Raw genomic sequence first — 23,850 nt, 5'->3', positions numbered from 1 at the left:
GGAGAATGGCTCTTAAGTAGTTGATAGCCTTTTAGCACCTGGCTGAGGTGTCCATTTGTCTTTATCTCTGTAAAACTGGTTTGGGCCTGCTGTTCTTAACCTTGGAGTATATTATAACAATATTATACAGTGGAGTGTTGTAACTTTATATACAATGCTGCCACACATATTTTATCAGTACAATAATGTTCAGCAGATTATGACCTTTCAAATGATATTTCACAAGGCATATTTTGTACAAAATATATCTTAACCTTATAAAAGGGTACAAGTTGTAACAGGAGACATTCAGGGAACATTTGAGGGAGAGGGGTTATAGGGAGGTGGGAGGAACAGGTCAGGTCTCTGGGTGGGACACAGGGGGACTTCCAGGACTTGAGGTGGGGAGGGTGTGTACTGGCGGGAAGCTAAGAGGTTCAGGAGCAGAAGTGGGGACGAAGCAGTAGCACTATTCCTGTCTTCTTCACCTTACAAATCTGTGGTTTGCACCAAAAAGATTTCTTTCTGATGAACCCTTCCATCAAAGTACCTCAGGAGATCCATAGTGTGTGTTGAGGGTGGGGAGGGGGACAGTCAGAGAAAACAGAAGGTTTAGGGAACAGGAGATCATCTTCCCATAGAACTCCTGAGATTTGTAGTTGGGGAAAAAATAGAAGTCCCCCACCTGACTTCTCTTTCCTACAAAGTCTTAGGAGACTGGCTGACCCCTCTTGGAAGTCTTTGGTGGAAAAATTATCTTTTCACCATTAACAAGTGATTGGGTTAGGACTGGAGGTCTAGCTGTCAAGAACAAGAGCTTGTAGAGAAAGGAGAAGCTTTGCCCTCCAACTGTCATTTGACATTCCATCTGAGATTCACCAAAGCCAACGTTGACACTCTTGATTCAAAGCAAATAGGTTTTTAAATTAGAATTGAAATTCTGGTTCTGAACAGCTAAAGGGCAGTAAGGTAAGTTTTATTGCTCTCCTGCTTGCTTGTTTGCTTTGTAACAAAGTGGCAAAAAAATTAGAAGACATTTTGTATTCTGGTGAACACCTCTATTTTTAGGGTGTCCAAAATTAGGAAGCCAATTCACTTCAAGCTTTGGATCTTGATAGAAAATTTCTGCTTTGACCTCATCCCTAATCTATCAAGCACTGCCTTTCAGACCCTTTTAATGGATTTTATGGAAAGGGATCAATTTGGGGCCTCTAATGGAAACTCTGTTTTAACCTTAAATCTACAGTAGGTGGAAGGAGGCTTTTCCAAGCTTTGATCCTGAAGCAGTTATAACAAAAAAAACATGTTGATCCTTGCTGAACTACCCACTCATCCATGGATGGTCAGACCAAGGTTGCAGCATTTGGCAGGGCTTGCATTGCTGTAGTCCATGCTCTACTTCTTCTGTGATGGGCTGGGGACTATCAAGCTGGCATTTTTCATCAGGCTTAAAGAACCTGCTTATTGTAAAGAATATATTGCAGTGAATTTCCAAAACCCAAACTGCAATGGAAATTTTCTCTGACCAATTCAAAATACAGAAGTACTGGACTTTTCAAATGAGTGCTTTATAAAAATGATTAATGCCTACCTTGATTATGAACCTCGCTAGAGGAGCTTGTTCATGTTATTCTTTTGAATGTAATTCATTAGTAACAGCTGTGATTTTTTTCAAATATTTTGGGTTTTTTTTAAAAGGACAGATTTGAAAAAGTCCTAAATTATTTTATACTGAGCTTTTCAAAGCTAAACGTGCTTGACAATGTCCCATTAATAATTAGATGGACTTGCTCCTACTTGGATAGGCTGCAATTAACTGTCTTTGGTTCAAACAGACAAACTGTCTTTTCAGTTCCTGGAGCGCTTTGTGAATGTTTTTAGTATTGGTTGCCTGTGTGTTTTGAGAACAAGTGCTAAAACCTGGCTTTATTATAAATGATGCTATTTTGTGCCAAACTGTTTGAACTCACCAGAAACCTGTCATAGCTACATTATAAATTAAGTTACACATATATGTATACCAAACATATTTTCTCATGGTAGTATTTGTTTATGACCCATGTTTGAATTGGTTTATTCATGGTGCATTGCTCCATGGAACGTGACAGCATTCAGAATGTAAGGACCTTGATTGTCTTCCCTCCCTCCTACCCATCCCCCCCCCCTCCCCCCCGCATGGGAAGTAGCCCTGATTAAAGGAGCCAGAACATACTCAATCGGTAGTGCTGTGTGCTATTGAATCCATTGTTTTATTCTTCCAGTAAGAAGCCAAATCTCATTTTATAGCACAATGTGTTGTAGAATTTTCACTTCATTAGGACAACAGGCTTCCCTATGTCTCCATTTTTCCCATTTATTGCTACAGCTGACAGTACTGTACTGTTTTCTGCAAGTATGATTGTAATCTACTTCTCTGAAAATTTGGTCCCTAATATTATCAGGGAATACAGGCACCATGTACTATATCATTTGTATACTAATGATCTTGTATACTAATGAGATGAAGAGACAAAGATGGCAGTGTCTCTGATACTTATTCTTAGTGTAGCTTTTCGGTCTTGTTTGGAGTTTCAGGGTGGTCTTGGGGAAAGAGTTTTGATAAGCATTTTTTGTGTGTGTCTTAACATTTGTTAACATTGAAATAAAACATTATTAAATGATTCATTCATTGTGACACCGCAAAGTTAAAAATGTAAAAAATACAGTTAGATCAACATTATGATACAGATAAAAATAGGGAAACAAACATATTTGTTTGAAATTTTTCAAAATTTCTACATATGCCACCTATATGTGGTGTCCATGTGATGAATGGCAGAACCACACATTAAATAGCACTTGTTATGTACCTTTGTCCACCTCACCGGCATTTTGCCCATGAATATATCCCTCCTGGGATTACTTACAACATTCCAAACTTAGAAGCATCTTCAAACAGCTGCCCTCTTTTACCCAGGAAATGAAGAATTATGTACCCGAAACTACACTTTGCCCAAGATCAAGGACATTATTCAGTCCTGCCCACAGTGAGAGGTTTAGGGGTTGATATCTTCTGACCTATCTTCAGGGTTAGAGAAGCATACCGCTGAGTATCAAACCCCATATCTCTAAACTATTGGAAAAAGGAGATCTGTATACTGCCAACCAAACCACAAGGCACTTTCTTCTAGGGACATTTTTAGGTACCAGAATTTAAAATGTTGACATTATGATGTAGAGAAAGGCTAATTTGGGTCATTCTGAGGTTTCCATTGTTGTCTTGTTCATAATTTTCCCCCTTCAGATTTCTGTAAACTTGGATGCTAGGTAGCTGAAACAGTAGGCTCAGATGCTAATGAAGGGATACAAAAATAGTTCCAAGTGCTAAGTGTGCTTTACCATTGTTATTGCTCGCAGTTTTCAACAATAGCGTGGACAGAGCCTTCATTTCACACCATAGTCCCACACCCTTTGGCTGCTACTATCTTATTTTGAAATATTATGTAGAACAGATTTTTTAATAAGAAATAGAGGAGGTTTTGAATGCTGATTCAAATGATAGAAATGATATTCCGGCTTTCTGCAGCACTTCTCAGACTCACACAACCAGTGGAGGTAAAGGATGAGAGAACTATGGAGCCACCCTGGTAACAGAATACCGCTATCAGAGAGTTTCTGTACAGCAAAATATTGTTAGCATTAGCAAATTTGCTAGGTTATTTCACAGTGCTGATTTCAAACCCCAGAACTGGAGCACTGAAGCTCTGCCAGTATCAAGTAACATTTGAGATGATTCTTTTTGTAACCTTTTTTGCAATCCATATAAACATTGCTGACATTGTAAAATTTGTAGCAGACCTTCAGTCTAAAAGTGCAGTTCAGTTTCACTCACCATGGAAAACAAGTGTTACTTATGGTTTTGTCTCTTGTATGAGAGAATCACAGGTTTAGGGAATTGGCATTGGGAGTAGATTGCATTAAGGGATGACAGAAATCTGCAGGCCTCTGAAAATATATGCAAGAAAGGTGTTAATAAAGGATGGATGCGTGTTATACAATATGATCTTTCAGAGTACTGCTCAGTAGCTCATTAACATTCAGTATGTACCAGAACTGGTACAGGCCTTGTAAAGTAAAATGGAAATATGGATAGATAATCTCTCTTTGTATGGATTATATAGAAGAGGTATTTGACTTAATTACTAGAGACCTATTTACATGCTGCATGTGAGAGAAAGGAGGGGGATGGCCTCATAGTCGAAACACAGGCTGTGGAGTTAAACTATTTTCATTCTAATCCCCACTCAGATTCAGACTTTTATATGACCTTGGGGAAGTCACTAAACCTTTTTCTCTCTTAGTTCCCCACATCTGTAAAATGGGGATAGGTTAAATTTATCTGGCGGGTGTATTGCAATGTTAAATTAATTAATGATTGTGGAAGATGCTGTAGAAGTGCAGTTTATTCATTTATTTAATAGTAATGGCTAATATTATTAAAATGAATGTCTTATTACAAATTCACATGACAATTTTCTATTTATTACAAATGAAGGGATTTTTTTCTCCAGAGTTTTGGCTTCATGTTTTATCTTCCTCATTCATTTTTTGCAGCTGTTAAGGAAGTTGTTTAGTCTGACTTCCAGACTTGCTGGATACCCAGCAATGACAGCTGCAGGGGCTCCTTCCCTCTGCAGATCAGGTCATTAGGTCTTTACTTTCAGCCCACAGGGTAAGTAACATTGGTATCAACTTGAGCCAGATCCCACAGTTCTTTTTACGCAAATCTCACATGCATCTCAAAATCTCAAATCTTCCATTGCATGCATCTGATGAAGTGGGCTTTAGCCCACAAAAGCTTATACTCATATAAATTTGTTAGTCTCTAAGGTGCCACAAGTACTCCTCGTTCTTTTTGCTGATACAGACTAACACGGCTACCACTCTGGAACCATCGTCTGTATGTGTCGCACATGCATAAGAACTTCAGGATTGGGCCCTTAATGGATTAGCTGACATGGAAGGTACATAACAAAAGCAACCAGATCCCCTTGCCATTTTCCCAGAAAGATTATGAAGAATAACATTGCAACACACCAAGTTTTCATTAGCAGAGTCCATTCCCAAATGCAGGTCTCACAAGAGGCACTAAAATGTGTCACTGGATAACCTATGTCTGGTTAAAATTAAAACAAGACAATAGTTTTCAGGAAAGTTCTTAGCTTTTTGAGTTCCTCAGAATTCCAAAGAAATATAGTATTGTCTATTCAAAAATCATGAGTCAAGACTCCAAAAACCGTAAGGAGGTTGACTTCTAAATCATGAGATCTTTTTATTGCCTTCTGTTTTTTGTGTCTTTGAAATTCACATTTTCAGTCTTTTCTCCTTAACTATACAGGCTAGAACATAGGAGGTTTTTTTTTTTTTAAAGAGATTTATATTCTCATATAATTACATGATTCCAGAAGCTGAAGCTTTAAGAGAAACACCAAATATCTTGTGACTCCTAATAAAATGGCAAGAGTTAGGAACAATGGAACTATAAAAACATTGCTTAAAAAATGTAAAATGGGTACATTGCATTTCCTGACAATTGTTCCTCTGGGTCATTCTGTTTGCAAACAATATTTATTTTTGTCACCTTTCAGCACAAAAGATACGTTGAGTAATAAAGAAATGAAGGTTTGCTAAGTGGTTACATCATTCACTCATTGTCAGTCACCGTAGTGTAAACAAGATAATGCACCATAGTAAAGCAGTTTGTGAAACTAATGCTATTTCTGTGGGTTTCAGGATTGCATTGGTTTGGGGATGGATTGTTTGTTACTCAATTGTTGGATATACAACATGGTTTAAACGGGATTTCTCACACAATAAGGGACTAGTCAGCATGAGTAAATATGGCAGAATCTGGCACATGGTGATTAATGCAGAAGAAACATTAGCGTGGGAGAAACAGCCAGGCAGACAGATAATTCTTAATATGTACAGTTAAAAAAATAGCATTTAAGTCTTAAATTTTCACAGGCTGAAAATTTATATATTTTTGTATGAGAGAAAGATGAGAATAATTTTAGAACTGTATCAATAACAGTCTAGTGTGTGATACAAATCCAGATAAAGGTGATTCTCGGGATAGGTGTTCAGCATTGTATGTGAATATGATGCACAAGTATGTTGAACTTGAGCTTTACACAGAAAGTTTACCCTTTCATGACCAGTGAGATTTTATTAAAAAAAAATGCCATGTGCAGTGAAAGCTATTTTATTAACCCCCAAAGCTTCAGCACCTGAATCTAATGATTGGTATTGGATTGGCACACCAATTTTGTTTAAAAACAGGAATTAAATCCCTTTAATCAAGGCTTGAAACAGAAAAAAAAAATCCCAACGTTCATGTGGGCAAGGTCATCCTAAATTGGCCAGGTGCAGTTTCATAGTCACCAGCTACACCCACAATGGAGGAATGTGCCAAAAAGCAGGGAAGAGGTCCAATATCTCTGTTAAAAATGTATTCCATGGCTGGATATCTGGGTTCTGTAGTTGGCAAAAATAACCTGTAGCTGCAGGAGCTAGCTTCTGTGTTACAGCAGCTACAGAAGGATAAGATAAACAAAAGGAGAACATTCTCAACCCCCTATTTGTGGTCGTTCCAAAGCTAGAGTAGAAGGTACATGATGATTTACTTTAGCAAGCATCCCTTTCAGCATTATTCATGAAGCCTGCATAATTTCCCATGGCAGGAATATTTCTCCAATAGCATTTAATATTCACTGTTTCTGCTGAAAGTTGCCGCCAATAAACTAATTTATTGGAGTATCTACAGGAACAAGCAAAACAGGGACATGAAAACAGTAAGAGGGTTTATTTAAAAAATCATAGGTATATTTTGCAGGATATGCTCAGCTCTAGTGATAAATGAATCAAATAGACTCCTGAAAGTTAAGGATGAAGAAGACATACTAGATTATTGAGCACATCCCCTACAAAAACAGGATATAGTCTGCAGGCAGAGCAAACACCAGATGTTAAATTGACATGACATTTGTTCTTAGCCAAAAGACCAAGAGAATATTTATCGAGTACTTATAGATAGAAAACCCCATTTGCAATTCAGATGGGAACCAATAAGCAGCATAAAAAAGTTTGTGAAAGAAATAAAACTAATTCAGAAAGAGAAATTATATGTTAAGGTGAACGTGGTGTGCTTGAATATTATTCATTGGAAGGTTCTAAGGAGTTTTAGACTACTCTGCCTGTTATAGTATCTTAGCGCCTTCCACATAAAATCAATTAGTAGCAGTGAAGTTCCTGTTGGATTTCCTGGAGGTTACAAAGTATTATTCACTTACTTCTTCCACATTTTTAATGTTCTGCTCACGGGAATTCTGTGCTTTAGAGGAACTACAATACTGTAATTTTCATGTTTTGAAAGAGAAATTCATAGACCCTGACCATATATTCTGTATTCAAGAAAAGCTCCCCTTGACTTTAATGGTCTGTAAAATAAGTGATAATTTCAGGACATATACACATTATGTACTGAGCCTATAGATTAGTCATCACTTCTACATAGAGTGTCTTATTCTGGGCTATGACGAAGAGTACATAGTAGAGCACAGCTCATGGGGAAGTTCTGTCAGGTGCCTGGTGATCCAAGGGGCCATCTCAGTAGGTGGAAATCAACAGAGCAAAAAGGCACTTTGGTTATATTCTCTTTCTTCTGGCCACTTCCCTTATGTTGCTGGCTTGGAGGGCAATAGTGCAGGCATGGCTGTATCAGATCTATGCCAGCAGAAAATCCCCTTCATAGAATATCAGGGTTGGCAGGGACCTCAGAAGGTCATCTAGTCCAACCCCCTGCTCAAAGGGGGACACAATTTTTGCCCCAGGTCCCTAAATGGCCCCCTCAAGGATTGAACTCACAACCCTCAGTTTAGCAGGCCAACACTCAAACCACTAAGCTATCCCTCCCACCCTTACCACAGGGCATCCTCAAGTGGTTGGATCTGATAGGCTTATGTCAGTTTTGCACTGGGGGAATGGAGCAAATAAGATGCTGCAGAATGAGAGCCAGAAAACCATTTCGTGTTACTTGTTTGAAAAACTATGGTATTTAAAGGTTTCAGAGTAACAGCCGTGTTAGTCTGTATTCGCAAAAAGAAAAGGAGTACTTGTGGCACCTTAGAGACTAACCAATTTATTAGAGCATAAGCTTTCGTGAGCTACAGCTCACTTCATCAGATGCATATCGTGGAAACTGCAGCAGACTTTATATATACACAGAGAATATGAACCAATACCTCCTCCCACCCCACTGTCCTGCTGGTAATAGCTTATCTAAAGTGATCATCAGGTGGGCCATTTCCAGCACAAATCCAGGTTTTCTCACCCTCCACCCCCCCACACAAATTCACTCTCCTGTTGGTGATAGCCCATCCAAAGTGACAACTCTTTACACAATGTGCATGACAATCAAGTTGGGCTATTTCCTGCACAAATCCAGGTTTTCTCACATCCCCCCCACCCCCATACACAGTGCAGTGTGTGTATGGGGGTGTGTGTATGGGGGTGTATGGGGGTGGGGGGGATGTGAGAAAACCTGGATTTGTGCAGGAAATAGCCCAACTTGATTGTCATGCACATTGTGTAAAGAGTTGTCACTTTGAATGGGCTATCACCAGCAGGAGAGTGAATTTGTGTGGGGGGGTGGAGGGTGAGAAAACCTGGATTTGTGCTGGAAATGGCCCACCTGATGATCACTTTAGATAAGCTATTACCAGCAGGACAGTGGGGTGGGAGGAGGTATTGGTTCATATTCTCTGTGTATATATAAAGTCTGCTGCAGTTTCCACGATATGCATCTGATGAAGTGAGCTGTAGCTCACGAAAGCTTATGCTCTAATAAATTGGTTAGTCTCTAAGGTGCCACAAGTACTCCTTTTCTTTTTATGGTATTTAAAAAGTCCAAAAAACACCCACAAAGAATGAAAACACAAAGAATATGACACCGCAGCTCTTTGTCATAAAACAAGGAGGGGCTTAGAAATGTTTCTTTGTTTAGCCTAGCAACTCCTTTTAATTATAGAACATGATTATATTTTTGTTAGTCATACTTTAAACATATAAAACTGCCAAACTTTGTCAGGAAACTAATTAAACTAGACCTCAACATTTTGCATGCCTTATGGAATGCAACACCTGCACTATAGAGGATAGAATTCTTCGCTGATATGACTGGAGCCATATTCTATCAGGGTAAACAGAGACTGTAGATTTTACTGACTGGATTTGCTAGGAAGAATTACCCTAGATTAGACTGTTGTTTGGAATAGTTTTATCCTTATCACAGTATTCAACAACACTTACTTGCGAAAGGGCCTTTATTTTATTTATTCAGTGACTGACTGTAGTTTATAGTTGAAGACAAATACAGAATGCCTTTGTATGAAATGAACAAGGGGAGCAAACAGCTTGCATATGTAGATGTGTCATATTATATGGCTGACTGTAAAACAATAGTCTGTAAATCACCCTCGTGATCAAGGGACAAGGTGAATAGGGAAACGTGTTTGCATGAGAAAGAATAGGTCAGTTCATGGCAAAGTTCTGCTATCTTAGCTGCAGCCTTGATAATTATTAAATAACAGGAGCAGCAAGGGCAGAACATGCTGTGCTTTTGTTTGAAATACATTTCTACTTACAGTATTTCCAATAATAATGCATGGGGTATTCAACTGATTAAATGCATCAAACTGCATGTAGTGCTTTACATGGAAAATTTCTGTGAGGGACTGAGTTGGGTAATACCTTGCTATGCACTCAGGAGGATCATTTAAGACCCCACAAGCAACTCTAAACGTTAAATCCTAGGTATACCGCTGTGGAAAAACTGGCTATAAATAGTGAAGGTCAAATCTCAAAGATCAAGCTTTTATAAACCATAAATCCTCATAGATCTTAATGTCATCTGAACCTTCCAGCTTTCTCCACATCTTATCCTAGGACATGTCTATCAGGGAATGCTCAGGAAAGTTAAGCAGAGTTAACTAAAGGTGTGAATTTCAATTGCAGTTTTTAAAACTCATTAAAGCCCTGTGTGGACACTCTTATTCAGAAGCAAAGTGGCCTTAGTTTGCTTTAGCTTAATTCACTTTGGAAGTTTAATGTACTTTAACTAATATACTTTAAATTCATATATTTAGATAATGTGACAACTTTCCCGAGTGTCTTCATGTAGACAAGTCCCTAACATTCTTCCCAACTCAACCTGATCCTTCCTTTCTCCCAAATTACACTATCCAGATCCAGATTCTTTCTCCTCCCCTCCTTTTGTATGCATCAACTCTCTTAATGATTCTCCCAGCCCTACAACTTGATTCTGATTATGCCTTTTCTTCCATATTTTTCTTTCTTTCTTCCATTTTTTGTCTCCCTAGTCCCCAGTCTTATTTTCTTATCTTTATTATTGCCCCAAATCCCTAGCAACATCTCAGCAGGTCTGGTCTTCAAGTCACTTGCATTTCAGGGCTTTCCCAATTCATAGGCATCCAGCAGCACCGCACACTGCATTCCTGAGGAAACCCTGGATTACCTGTGATCTGGAGATAGCAGTCAACCCAGCAGAGACTTCTATACCTGCTGAGTCCCATATGATAGAGACTGATATTATCCTAGTAACCAAGGGGTCCATAAATGACATCAGAAATTATTTATTCAAATCTTTAGAAAGATTCAGATTTCATTCAATGTATAGGCTGAGATTCCAGCTGGTAGTTATTTGTCCCCAAACAAATGCAGCCATCCCTAAGTACATTCAGCAATTTAGTGTTATATTAAAGGAGACTCGAGTCTGCTTTTATGTATTGTTGATAATACCTTGATCAACATGAATCCCCTGCTAATACAAATCAAGTCATTGCTATCAAAGCTCTTTGTGAAAATTAAATCATTTTTATTCATTACTATAACTGGGGCTGTGGAAAGTGCTAGTTTTAGTGAGCTTTGGAATGGATATCATAGAGAATCAGTGGACCGCAGATGTGTGTCCTGTACATGAATAACTGCATTGATCATCATTTTTTAAAACCTTTTTGTTTAGTTGCAACTATCAGATAATGAACCTGTGTCCAAAAGAGGTGGAAAAATTATCTGTCAAATGCATCTAAATACAGTGTTCATCTTTAAAAAAAAGGTAGTTTCCCTGCTGATTTAAATAGGAGCAGAATAGGGCCCTCGGAGTCCAGGGATGAAATCCTAGCTGCATTGAAGTCAATGGCAAAACTCCCATCAACTTCCATGGGCCACAAGTTAACTCCAGATTCTCTTTTCAGAAAGCTGGAATTCTGGAAAGATAATATTGACTAGACTAGATGTGTTGATCTGCAAGGACATTATGTAGTGGTCGTCAGGTTGGAAAGTCTGCATAATAGTTATAACATTTTTGTAGTGACTTTAGTGGGCAAATAGCTGGAAATGTATCCTGTTGAGTTTAGTTAAGAACCAGGGGGAAGTGTAATCCTTTGATTGAAAGTAATCTCTCAAAAAGGAGAGAAAGAAAAAAAGGGGAGAAAAGAGGTAAAGAAATGGGAAAAGAGAGATCACCTTTCTTGTATCATGTTCAGTTTTTCTACAGATTATATGGGTGTTTCATTCCATATCCCCAAAGACTGGACTTTTTTCTATACATTAAGAAGGAATGAATCTGAGAACCAGTTGATGGGCTCTGGCCAAGTAAAACAAAACCCAACACAGCTCCTTTTACATTTAAAGGTGTTCTAGTTGCAGCTGGCACTTAGTCAAAACTGTCATCACCTCCATTGCCTTTGAACGAGGATAATTTAGAAGACGTTTCAGTAAAAGATAGAGAAGTACGTCTCCCCTCTTGTTTTGTCTACAAAACTTTTTTTGATCTTCAGCCACAAGAAATGCTGCCTACATACAAACTGATCTCCATTCACCACATCTTAACTTACGGAAGCTCATGTTTATTAGCTTGTTTTAACATGCCGATCATTAATTACAAGCAGAGACAACAAATGTGAAAGAGAAAAGGGTGGAGTGTCTTGTGTCTGTGGTTACTATAAACCTTTTAAGTAGCATAGTATAAAGATCAAAAACAAAGGAATGAAAGTGAAAATCCATCTACTCTGGAAATTCCATAAAATGGGGAAATGCCCCTATTTTAATGTTGTGATTCTTAGAAAGTGTCTTACATTTTAAACTACACATCCTTCCTGGGCATTTATAAACTGGACTTTTCAGTGTATGCTTATATCTAAAAAGAAAAAATGGAAAAGAAGCAGAAATGTGATGGACAGGAAGACAAATGCTGATTACTCTTCGGAAGCTTTTTCAGTGAGAATGGCCCACACCTCTGAATTAGACAAACATATTATTAAAGACTTCAAAGGCTAACAGTGTGTAATTTCTAATTATAGCCTTAGAGTATTATATGATCTGTGCAGCAACCAACTCCATTTTTGTAAAAAGAATATTGTGCCTCATTCTGCTCTGACACTGCTGTAAATCAAGAGTAACTCCATTGAAGCCAATCAGCAATTCTGTCATTGAGTACGAGTAAACCTGGTATAACTAAGATCAGAATCTTTTCTTTAAATTGAACGTTGTCTGGAATTTTTCTGCAAAGCGTACCTCAATCTGCATGTAAGACCCTCAACATTACATGTATGGTATTCTTTACCAGTACTAGTATGATAAACTTCAAGTTGGTATAAATAAGACAAGTAGTTGGTTTGTTGGCTACGAAGAGCAAATACCACCACAAAGCAAATGTTTGTGAAGCTGGAGATTGTCTTCAGTACATCTGAATTTCTGATTAGCATTCCTTCAGCATGTTCTGTAGTGCACTGAGTCTAAAGAAGAGCCAGTTGTGCATCTTTAATTGTTATTTCCCTTTTTAAATAGAACTGTGTTTTATAAGACCTAGCTGCAGTGACATAACTCACTGAAAGAAGATTGGACTAATGTAGAGGGGAAGATTAATGCAAGAAAGCAAAGATGCAAATTAAGATGTAATATATTAGAACATGAGACTTCACATCTTCATGGATCAATTTTTCTTTAAGGCTTGCAGAATTTAGGGTTTGCTCCTGCCCTGAATATCCATTCATGTGTAAGATACTGGAATTATTAATGTGTGCTCTGGAATTAGCATTTGAACAATATTGAAAATAATGTGAGCTCAATATCGACAGACAAAAGTTGTGTGGGTGGACTATTAGCAGCAATATGTAGTAATTAATCCTTTGCTCTGTCCATGGTATTCCTGAGTTTCTAGCAGAGTTATGTGCAATTATATTATTATTATATAATTTTCCATTCAAAGTCTGTGAACCATCATCACCTTTAGCAGTGAGAAATCATTGTGCAGTTTAAAAGTATCTTTTCTTTTCTTCCTTAAATTAATAATTTTAGTTTCCAAAAACTAATGGAAAGAACAATTGTGGCATTAATTTCATTTCTACAAAATCAGAATTTTTAGACTACGAATTGATTATTGCCAGTTAGCAGTTTGCCTCAGCAAAGCCAGCATGTAATTCAAGCATTCGACAAAGACTGGATTTTTTCTCTCCCAGAATAATGTGCATAAATGTTCATAAAGATATTCAGCCTCGAGTATGTAGGGAACAAATCCAGTTGTTGACCTTCAGCTACTTTGCCTTCTTTTAGAGATCTCTATAAAGAACCACTGCATCAGGGATAAGAGAACTAAATTATATGTCACTGTCAGTATGACTTGTTTTAATTCCTATAGTTTACACAGAAAACTCTGACATTGACTTAACTTTGCTAGTGGAAATTATATTTGCCAAGGGTTTCTGGCCTGAATTTAGAGACAAAGCAATAAGATGTAGCCCCAGGACTGAGAGAGATTAAAAATAAACCAGGGAAAAGAGGGAACTGTGCCAACTGGAAAAGGGGGAACTGCCAAGGAATAATATTATCATGTACCGTATTGCGTCTTTTATTTGAGGATCTTAAAGTGCATTACAGACATTAATTAAGCCCCTAACACCACTGTGAGGTAGCTATCACTATACAAATTTTGCAGCTGGATAAACTGAGGCACAAGGTCATAAAGAAAGCCAGTGGAAGAGCTGGGAAGGGGAGCAAGGAGTGGCTAGTCTACACTTTTCCTAGAAGACAATGGAGTGAAAATGATAAACAAACTATCCATACTGTACTGGTGTTTGGAGGAAAAGAAGGCTCAATCTGTAGGACTACTGGACATCTTTCACCAGGAATACATAGACTTGAAACACTTAAGAGAAAACAAACAAAAAAGTGCATTAAGAACAGATGGGGAAATGAAGGCAGAGATACTTGAGAAAAGGTAAAATCAGGAACTCATGTATTTCAGTTCCTTAGAATTTGTTCCATTTAGGTTGCCATTATCAACGGCCCTGCCCTGCCTTTTGGCACATTGTCTTCTTGATGTCTTCTTATGCTGTTTCTCGTATTATTATTTCAGTTAAAATCAGATAATCAGGAGCCCGTAATAAATATTTACAGTTTGGTGAATTTATGTCAGTAATTAATACCCTCTAATCAGCATCAGCAGAGGGATGGACTCAGTGATCTAAAAGGAATTTTCCATCTCTAATTTATATGACTATGATTTATTTTGGGGGGGAAGGAACTAGGTTTTTTGTGGGGAGGAGGAATCCAACCTTTTTTTCATCTGCCACAGGGCTAACATATAATGACAGCGTTGTGTCCTTTATTCTTACCTCTGCTGGAAAACATAACCATTCCGAGGAAAATGCTCCATTTTTACCTCACTGTGTGCAATGGGCATGAGTGGCACTGTGATAGAGTGTTTGATCACTGTATGCCAAAATAACTGCCTTACAATTGACATAAAAGCTGCTCCTGGCTTGGTATTTAGGATGTAACGCTGCTCTTAGCAAAGGTCTGGCTTCCAGAATAAAGCATATTCCTTTTTCTCACGCATGTTAATGCATTGTCCTTCTTCCTTCTTCTAATAGCCCGTGAGATTTGAACTTGGAGTCAGCAAAGTACAGGCTTTGTGATGCACAAAAGAACACCAGGATTTTATCACACTATGCCTGTATAAAAAAAACTGTTCAACCATTCAGTTGCTGCTAGTATTGTGAAGCTGTTATTTTACCGCTGAGAACATCTTGCTGTCGACAATGTCGTACCTGAAGGAAACACTCGCACACTGAGCTTTTCAGGAGGAGCTGGGATTGGGATTCTGCCAGTTCACTCTCTGGAAGGTTCAGGCTTTTTCTTTTCTTTTTTTCACCACCCTAAAATCTTTGGAAATAAGTTACACTTTTTTGCTTGTTTGCCAGCATTTGCGCCAAGATTTTTTCACAGTGACGTCTTCCCGTTGGCAGTCACAGTTTGAGTTTTAAACCCACCTCACCAAACCTTACAGTGAGATTTTGATTGGTCATAGTCCACTCAGAGTTTGCAATATATCATTGTGTTGACTGAGTTCCCATGAGTGTGAATTCCTGGGACAATGTCCCTTTCTTCACTAAACCGACAGTCAATATCTGGTCAGTCACATCTATTTAAAGTCAGCCAAGCAGGAATCCCAGTGCTTGTGGAGAGGTCTCTTTGTTTGCTTACAAGTTAACAGGAAATTCAACTGTTCCTAATTAAAATTAAATACAAACAACTGTGTTAAAATAACACTGAGGGGCTGATTTAAACCGACGAACGCAGGAAATACAGAGATCACTTCAGCCTCATATAGCTGATAGACTACATCCTACTTTTGGTGGTGTGGGGGCGGGGAGGGGGAGGGATTCTCACTGCAGTCCGTGGCCCAAATACTTCTTGTCTCACTAATGCAAATAGCCACATTTTTTTTAGCAGAAACTTTTTCCCATACATGAATGGAGCATTTCCTGTCACAGGATAGTGCGGGGCTGAATTTGTGTATGATGATTCACAGTGCACAATATAGTCTATAACAAGACACAAACTAGTTAGTACAGAATACTGATTTCATAGGGCTTCATGTTGCCATCCTCTAGCTGGCTACCCTCCCATTCACTTCATTAAATTCAATGTCAGGTTTGCAGGATTAGGCCAGTCGTTTGAAGGTGTGGCAACGTACAACTGATGCTGTGGTAGCATCTAAAGCCCTGACCTTTTCACTACATAGAATGCTAAAAGTTTGTGCAGTAAAAGCAACCCCAATAAAATAAAATGGCATTTTAGTAAAAAGCCGTGGAAAAATCAATGTCTTCACTCTAACAATCATGACAGTGTTGCATAACATGAGAACTAATGGATTCTAGTGTGTGCTGTAAACCAAGTTCAAAGAACTATTTTACATGCTCAGGAGATATTTTTCAAACTTAAAGAGTTGTGTTTTGTCTGAATTTTTTTCCCCAGAAAATGCCCAAACTTTGTGTATGTTACTGATCTAGCTCCTAAATTCAATGAGAATCTTTCCATTGACTCTAATGTGAAGTTGAACTGTGTCCTATAAGTTTATAAGCGTTTCTATTTTTTAAAATTAAAATGTCCTTTCCTTTTCTTAGGATCTGTGTACCAAGGGTCTAAACCCCTTTAAAAATACAATATCAGAGTCCAAAAAAGAGTTTAACAGATTCTGGGTTCTTTGTTTTTTGTGGTGTTTTTTCTTAACTGAATTGATATCTGGGACTGCTGTCCATTGCATTTGGAAGAGCTGATTTACAATTTTAAAACCTCTTGAACATAATGGATTTATGGTAGAAACATGGGGATGCCTGTTTATCTTTTCAGCTGTATAAAATGGAAGTCCATTTTATTTAAATTTCACAACAAGGATTCCCACAATCTATTAAAATTAAGCTAATGTGTGTCAGGGTTTGTGTGTAACTTCCTGCTTTCTCTCATTTCTTCTTCCTGATTCCACTCCTGCTCCTTAGGCTTCTCCCCAAACTCTTATTTATATCCTTATCCCACTCTTATCTTCCTCCTTCCTCCATGTTGCCCCGATACTTGGAAGCCTTTCTCTCTCCTTGTGGGCCATTGCTTAATCCTCTTCTTTCCAGGCACTGTTTTATTTGTACTTGTGTTCATAAGGAAGAATTTTTTTTTGGTGCTTCTGTAACAAGTCCATGTGCACACATGAACCCTCTAGGGTGCTGGGACTAGAATCCAAGTCCTTCGCCTCTAAACCACACAGCTAGAGAATTCTTTAAGCATGGCAGTTCTCAAACATTTTCAGTTTGAACCCATATATGAATACAGTGATTGTTTCAAAGACCACCCGCTTTTACCATTCATGAACTGAAGGCTACCTCTCCTCTCATATGTAATCAAAATACATCCCTGAGGAACTTGGGTAATTGCTGATGTGGAAATGTGAGAGTAAAGAAGTATGTAATGTATTCTGGCTGTCTTTTTTTGTGATTTAGCAGCGGGAAAAGAGAGGACGAGCCAGCAGCAAGTGACCAGCCAGATATCCACAGAATGTTAAGGAAGTGCCCCTCAGCCTACATGCTACAGTCTACATGCTACAGTTTGAGAACCTCTGCTTCTGCTAGCAAGAGAGAGAGGGTCAGTGTCCTCTCTGTAGGCCAGCCACTAGGCATCAACTTCATTCACTCACTATTATATACACGGTGTCAATATACACAAAATACTTTGCTTTTATCCTTACACCTGTGTAAGATTAAAAGGGTTGGTGAGATTTGAAAAGCAAAATAATATATCACATCCATGACAGCCAACCTCCAAATACAGGCTTGGAATGAAAATGAATAAAATATACAGTAGTAACTTTAAAGTTGTGGGGAAGGCATTTTTTTCCTGATTTTACTTATGTTCCTTCTTTATTACCCTCTTTTCCTGCTGGGTCACTTTTCTCTTGTTCTTTTTCGCAGAGAACCCTCATTTATCTTTTCCTTTTCTTCTGCCTCTGCCCATGATCTCATTTCCTTCCTTCTAAAATCATGTCTGCTTTTAGCCCTTTTTGCAATTCTCCTCCTACCCCACAGAATCATCCTTCTTCCACCTATTTGCTTTTTGGGATTTCCATCTAGCTTTCATTCCCTCATCCATCCTACTTCCGTTCCTCCCTTCTTTTTCACTCTAGATCATGTCCCCCAAACACTTCCCTTCCTCATTCCCTGGAATGCTATCAATACTCCCCTCCCTTCCCAGTTTCCCATTCTCAGACCTGTCTCCTTCTCCCCCCCGCAACCCACTTTCCAGCTATCCTCCCTGTCTCCACCACAGTCTCTCTTTTCTCTCTTCCTTTTCCAGGTTCTCTTTGCCCTCACCTCAGAATAAATTCTACCTTCAGATATTTCCATGTAATGTCTGTTGACTACAATGGGAAATGCTTGTACAAGTCTGAGGGCAGAATTTCACTCCTGGGCCTAAGATTGCCAGAGCAGGGCAGGAATCATCTTGAGCTTTCCATTAGCACACCCCGCTCCTTTGTTTCCTGTTGTTAGGAAGCAGGGAGTCTGACTACTGTCCAGTCAGCAGGGGGCAGAATGAGCAGCTGTTGCCTTGCATGGCTACACTTTTCCCCTCACCTACTTATCTATGCACTCCCTATCCGTGGCTCCACAAAGCCACGGGACCTCCTGGTCAACCTCCTCCTGGCCCTGGCTAAAATGGCCATCTATAAAACCAGGGTGAGGAGGTTGGCCGATGGAGACTCCTGTGACTGTGGGGCCTATTTCCGATCCTCCGTCCGTTCATGCATCCGGGCAGAGTTCCTCTGGGTGGCATCCACTAACTCCCTTGACGCCTTCGAGGAGCAGTGGGCGCTGTCTGCGGTTCTCTGTTCGGTGTCCCCATCAGGTTCCCTTTGTTTGACCCTTTGACCGCACTCCTGTTCCTGTTATTTTATTAGTTTGTCCCGCAAAATCCCAAGAGTTACTGTGTTCAATGTGAAGTTGTATTGCTGTGGAGCAGACTAGCCTAGCAACAATGGCATGGAAGAGAGGAGCAGCCAGAGTCTGCAGAGAGGATTTTTTGGAACTCTTGCATTGTGACACCCGCTTGGGTCTACACATATGTTCACCACTACAACTTTTTCATACCCTTCTTTACAGGTGTTTCCATGAGGCCTAGCAATATTAACCCACCTAATAGTATTACGTATACATAAAACAAATTAACTTCACCATGTAGCTGAGTCTGTACTGTATTGTTTGTATCACTTAGTGCTTGCTTTTGCAACGGCTTCCCACAGAGAATTCTCAGTGTAGTCAGTGGGAGTTCCAAATGGGGAATGGCTGCCAAACTGGGCTATTCTAGATGAAATAAACTCACTGGGAGCAGGGACTACATCCCCTCGTACAGTGCTGAGCACACAGCTGGGGCCCAGTAAATAACAGATACATAGGAATAATAATGAATAAGGCTAAGTTTTTGTCGTGGATATTTTTAGTAAAAGTCACAGACATGTCACGGCAAATAATGAAAAATTTACAGACGCCTGTGACATGTCCGTGACTTTTACTAAAAATATCCATAACAAAATGGGGAGCCTTGACAACTGCCGGTGGGCTGGGAGCTTCAGGGGTCCCCACCACCCAAGGAGGCTTGGAACTTCAGGGTCCCCCTCTGCTGGCAGCTCCCACCGCCTGGAGCCACAGGCAGGAGGCAGGGGACCCTGCAGCTCTCAGCCAATGCTGGCTGAAGTCACGGAGGTCTTTGGAAGTCACATATTCCGTTACCTCCATGACTAAATTGCAGCCTTAATAATGATGCTCTTGTAGATTAAACATCCTTGTATAATCAAGAGCAATGCATTATATTGGCAAATTTTATAATTTCCTTCAAGCTTTGAAGAATGTCGTCCAGCCTATAGAGGGAACACTCATTGAGACTTTCCCTTCGCACAATATGTCCCATGTTTCAAGTGACAAGGAAGGTAGGTTTTTCTCTTCAGTAGGACGCAATGTGATTAACCTGTCTGGGCACCACAGTAGGCAGCCATTGAACAGATCGTTATTAGGGTGGGTATAATTACATTCACAGTGCCAGCAGGTTATCTGCTTTGAAAGCTGAGGACACAAAGGCTTATCTCCTTTACATGTTGAGTTCTGGGCTGTGAGTAAAGTACCCACAGATTGTTTTATGTTGTGTCAATCATGTCTTAGGCTGTTAGCTGCTGCTGTTTGCTTTTGGAAGCCTGCCTGTTTTTACGATTATGACTAGGGGGATATAAGATATGAGCCAGTGATGAGTAAATGGCTGTAAATGGTATAGCTGTGACACTTCCACAAGTGCTATCATACTCTTGCGCTCCTCATTAGCTGAGTGGATACTTGAGCCTAATCAGTATCAAAGGGACGTCCACAAAGTCATCTCTTTCATTAAGCTAATTTACATGACTCGGCTTACCCAAGAATCAAATTTTCATGTAGTGTAAGTCTTCCTATCAAGGAAAATAAGGGGATGGGGAGGAGGAGGCCACAAGGCAAGGCCTATGGATGTACGTATTTCTTTAATCAGATACCCTCTAGTCTTTCATAAGTCCCCATTGCATTTAGAAACCAGAGATATGTACCAGTAAGCTTTGAAAAGCTTAATTTTAGTCACTTCTCATTACAGGGGACTGACTTAGAAGGAAGAAATTGCCAAAGTTGAAATTGTAGACTTGGCCTAAGTTCTTCAATGAAAGATATGCATGAAGGCTTTAGCCACTCCTCAGATTAGAAAAGAAGGTAAGTGTTGTTTTCAGAGAAGGGATCTGAGGGTTAGAATAGTTTGCTCAAACAGACCTTCAAAGCTCCCGTGGTCCCTGAGAGACATCAGTGACGTTTGTATATAGACTCACACAACAATGAGATCCTAGGGGAGTTGTAGCTGCTATTTATATCATACAAGAACCAGCTGTTACTTTAACAGAAAGCTGTAATGTGCTGCAATGGTTTATTTCTTTCCCCTGGTCATCAGCACACCATCTTTTTGTAATCTGACTTTTAAAAAAAATCATTACAATATTTAGTATCGTTCTTTTCATCATTGCTAGAACTGAGGCTTAAAAAATTAATGACTCCTGAGTGAAACCTTATTCCATCAGTTGGATCAGCTAGTAATTGTTCGTATGTTAAATCTTAACCTTATCTAAAGGAGTTGTTTCTGAGTTTTGTTTTTAACTGTGAATTTGTAGTGATCACTGGCATATCCTTCTTAAATACAGGTGCCAGAAACCATTAATTAAAATCAATTAAACCTTATTCATTTTACATGACAAATGAAAACACTTGTGTTGGATTTAAAAATATGTCCGGAAAGCACTTCCATTGTTATTGGATCAAGGATGGGGTTCAGCTATCTGACCCATCTTCAAAGGTTTCTAAACCTGTTCCAGCTTCTCTAATAATGATTTCACTGTTTATCCAATTGTTGCTCTATTTTTGATGGCAACTTTTCAGGATAAAGATCTCACAGCAGTGCTCTTGGTATTTATGTAGCTCTTGTCAATGCACCTAAAGAGTGCAGCTCTGAGTGACCATTCAGTAATGAGGAAAAAACAAAACAAAAACATGATTATGAGTTGACTGTTACCAGAGAGATGAATCATCACGTTTGTGCTTCTTGAACTGGAAACTGTACTTTCAAGCCATGTCCCTGCTGGAACACAAACTGTGCTAGCAGTAACTCATCTTTTTTAGTGAACATTTCCATGTGCATGCTGAGGGTTTTGAAGGCCTTGTTACAGGACTGAGGAGCAGTGGTTTTATATATTTGTCAGAGTGTTGGCCTTGGGTGGCGAGGCATGGCTCAGGGTTAAAACTGGTGATTTAAAAATCAAAACGACTAAATAAAATTACCCAGTTTAAACCGGCAGAATTGCAAGTGAGGACCACTTTCAACATGCTTTGATGAAAAAAAAAATCCTGTATTTCACCTCTTATCCCTCTTTTCCTCTTTGTCTGTTTATATGGATTGTAAGCTTTACAGGGCAGGAACCTGTTTTCTTATGATTTGTAGACCTCTACCACTCTTTCGGGAGATATATAAATAGCAATTAAGGGTTACATCCTGGATGGTTTAGTCCAGTGTGGCCAAGGCTATTTATTTATTTTTTTCTCCAGTTAAGCAATCTGGTTGATCCCAGGGCACAGATTAATTCCCAGCAGTGTTCTGGCACTGGGATGTTGCACAAGGTTTGTAATTTGTATGTATGGTAGACACAAATTGGGTTACAACCATCACTTTATGTGTGAAAATGGTTCCTAACCCAGTTACAAGCACTGGTGTGAACAGGGTCTCATACTGCAATCTTTCCTTCAACTGACACAGTGCAACTAAAGCCTTTTAGGACACTGGTAACCCCTGGATTATAGTGTGCGGTTGGTTAGGAGTAAATTAGTAATCAAATTTCTAATGTACAGGTCACCGGAGTCAAAGAGAGAGGATGAGCCAGGGATGGGGGAGGCTGTTGTTGGTAAGCTGAGGGGATAGGTTTCCTATCCCAGCAGTCACACTGCCTTAACTCTAAGTAGCATCTGGTTTTGCTAATTAGAGCTGCTTTATTTCAGGCCTGTCATAAAGGAGAACATACCTTTTGTCTGTGTTTACATTAGAAATACCTTGAAAGCAGCATATTAGAAATGAAAGGTTTTATATGGCTCTATGTATTTTTTTTCAAAGTTATAATAAATCCTGTTTAAAAAAAATCCAGAGAGAAGGAGAATGCTGGCAAATGTTTGCATTTTTTAAGCTACACTATGTAGTTTATATTAGGCCAGCATTTTTTCTTATATGATTAATTCTGTTCATTTCTAAACATGCATAACAATCAAACAAAGATTGTGACTTGAAGAAACTGAAGTGGAAAATGTTACAAATTAGATTTTTGTCATCATTTGCATATTCAGTCAGGCAGAATGCTGCTGGGGTACTGCCCCTCTCTCCTGTAGCGGGGGCGGGGGGGCCCTCATATTACTCAGCTGTTCCCAGGGGGAGAGAAGCAGCACATTCCACTCCAAGGGGAAGGGGAGGCAGGTCACCCACTTCCATGGGGGAGCAGGCAGTGAACTTCATTCTTTGGGAAGAAAGAGGTGAGGGGAGGAAGCGCACTCAGCTCCCAGAAAGGGGAAGGCAGCTTTCTATACACCTCAGTGCAAAAGATAATCACATCTTTCCATTGTAGTCTCTCCTTAAAACACACCTCTTCTGCAAAACCTACCATTGTTTTCCCCTCAGTGAATGTTACAATCCTGATTTACACAAATGCAAATCCAAAAGTACCGTCCAGCATTGTGAAATAAAATAAGACCATTTTCTGGCCATCCAGAGCATCCTAGTTATTTGAAGCACTGACCGTGTACTTGGCAGTGTCTGAATGGCAGGGAAAGAGACTGTCTCTGTCCCTCAGAACTTGCAGTCTAAATGGGCAGACAAGACAATTTGGATATAGCAGTTCTTGGGAGAGGTTGGAAGAGCTCGGAACTTCAAGAGGTGTCTGGGTGTGAGGTGGGGGGCTATTCAATTCCTGGTGTAAGGGAGGCAGCATCCTTAGCTTTTGTAGGTGAGGGAGTCATTATATCTAGCTCTTCTGATGGAGAGGAGACTCTGGGGAGCTTTTTGGGGTTAGGACAGAAAACATGCTCAGTGTTTTCCTGTACCATGTACTCAGTAATAACTTTAGAGGACTCCTCATTCTTATTAAACTGAACTGGCCATTTATTAAAGCAATTTATGGCTGCTCCACTTGCAGCTTAGTCTTCCTAACTATGTGCAAACTGACTTCCTGGAGCCTTTTCCAAATACTTCTCTCCTGCAACCCTTGCACATCCCTCCAGATTCCATTCAAGTCGCTGTACTCAGCTTCTATCGGAGGAGGTAGCTTGCCCAGAACCTTAGCAAAAGGTGCACACTTGCTTGCTGGGGGAAACACGCTCAGTTCTAGGGCTGGAACGA

At 39.5% G+C, this 23,850-nt stretch overlaps 1 protein-coding gene across 5 annotated transcripts in view; it reads left to right on the top strand.

Moving 5' to 3' along the window:
- The window catches only part of SEMA6A (semaphorin 6A), a 133,241-nt gene that overhangs the window by 22,860 nt on the left and 86,531 nt on the right, over window positions 1-23,850 (top strand). The window contains exon 1 of one of the 5 annotated variants that reach the window (XM_084629062.1): window positions 20,551-20,642. The exons of the other annotated variants lie outside the window; for them this stretch is intronic. The gene's annotated coding sequence lies outside the window, so the exon portion shown is untranslated. Of the gene's footprint in view, window positions 1-20,550; window positions 20,643-23,850 lie in introns of those variants that run through there. 5 annotated transcript variants of the gene reach the window in all.

This window comes from Lepidochelys olivacea (genome assembly GCF_965140295.1).
Source record: "Lepidochelys olivacea isolate rLepOli2 genome assembly, chromosome: 5".
In the NCBI taxonomy this organism is placed as follows: Eukaryota; Metazoa; Chordata; order Testudines; family Cheloniidae; genus Lepidochelys; species Lepidochelys olivacea.
Note: the sequence above shows the minus strand (reverse complement) of the source record. Positions and strands in the feature narration are given on the sequence as shown.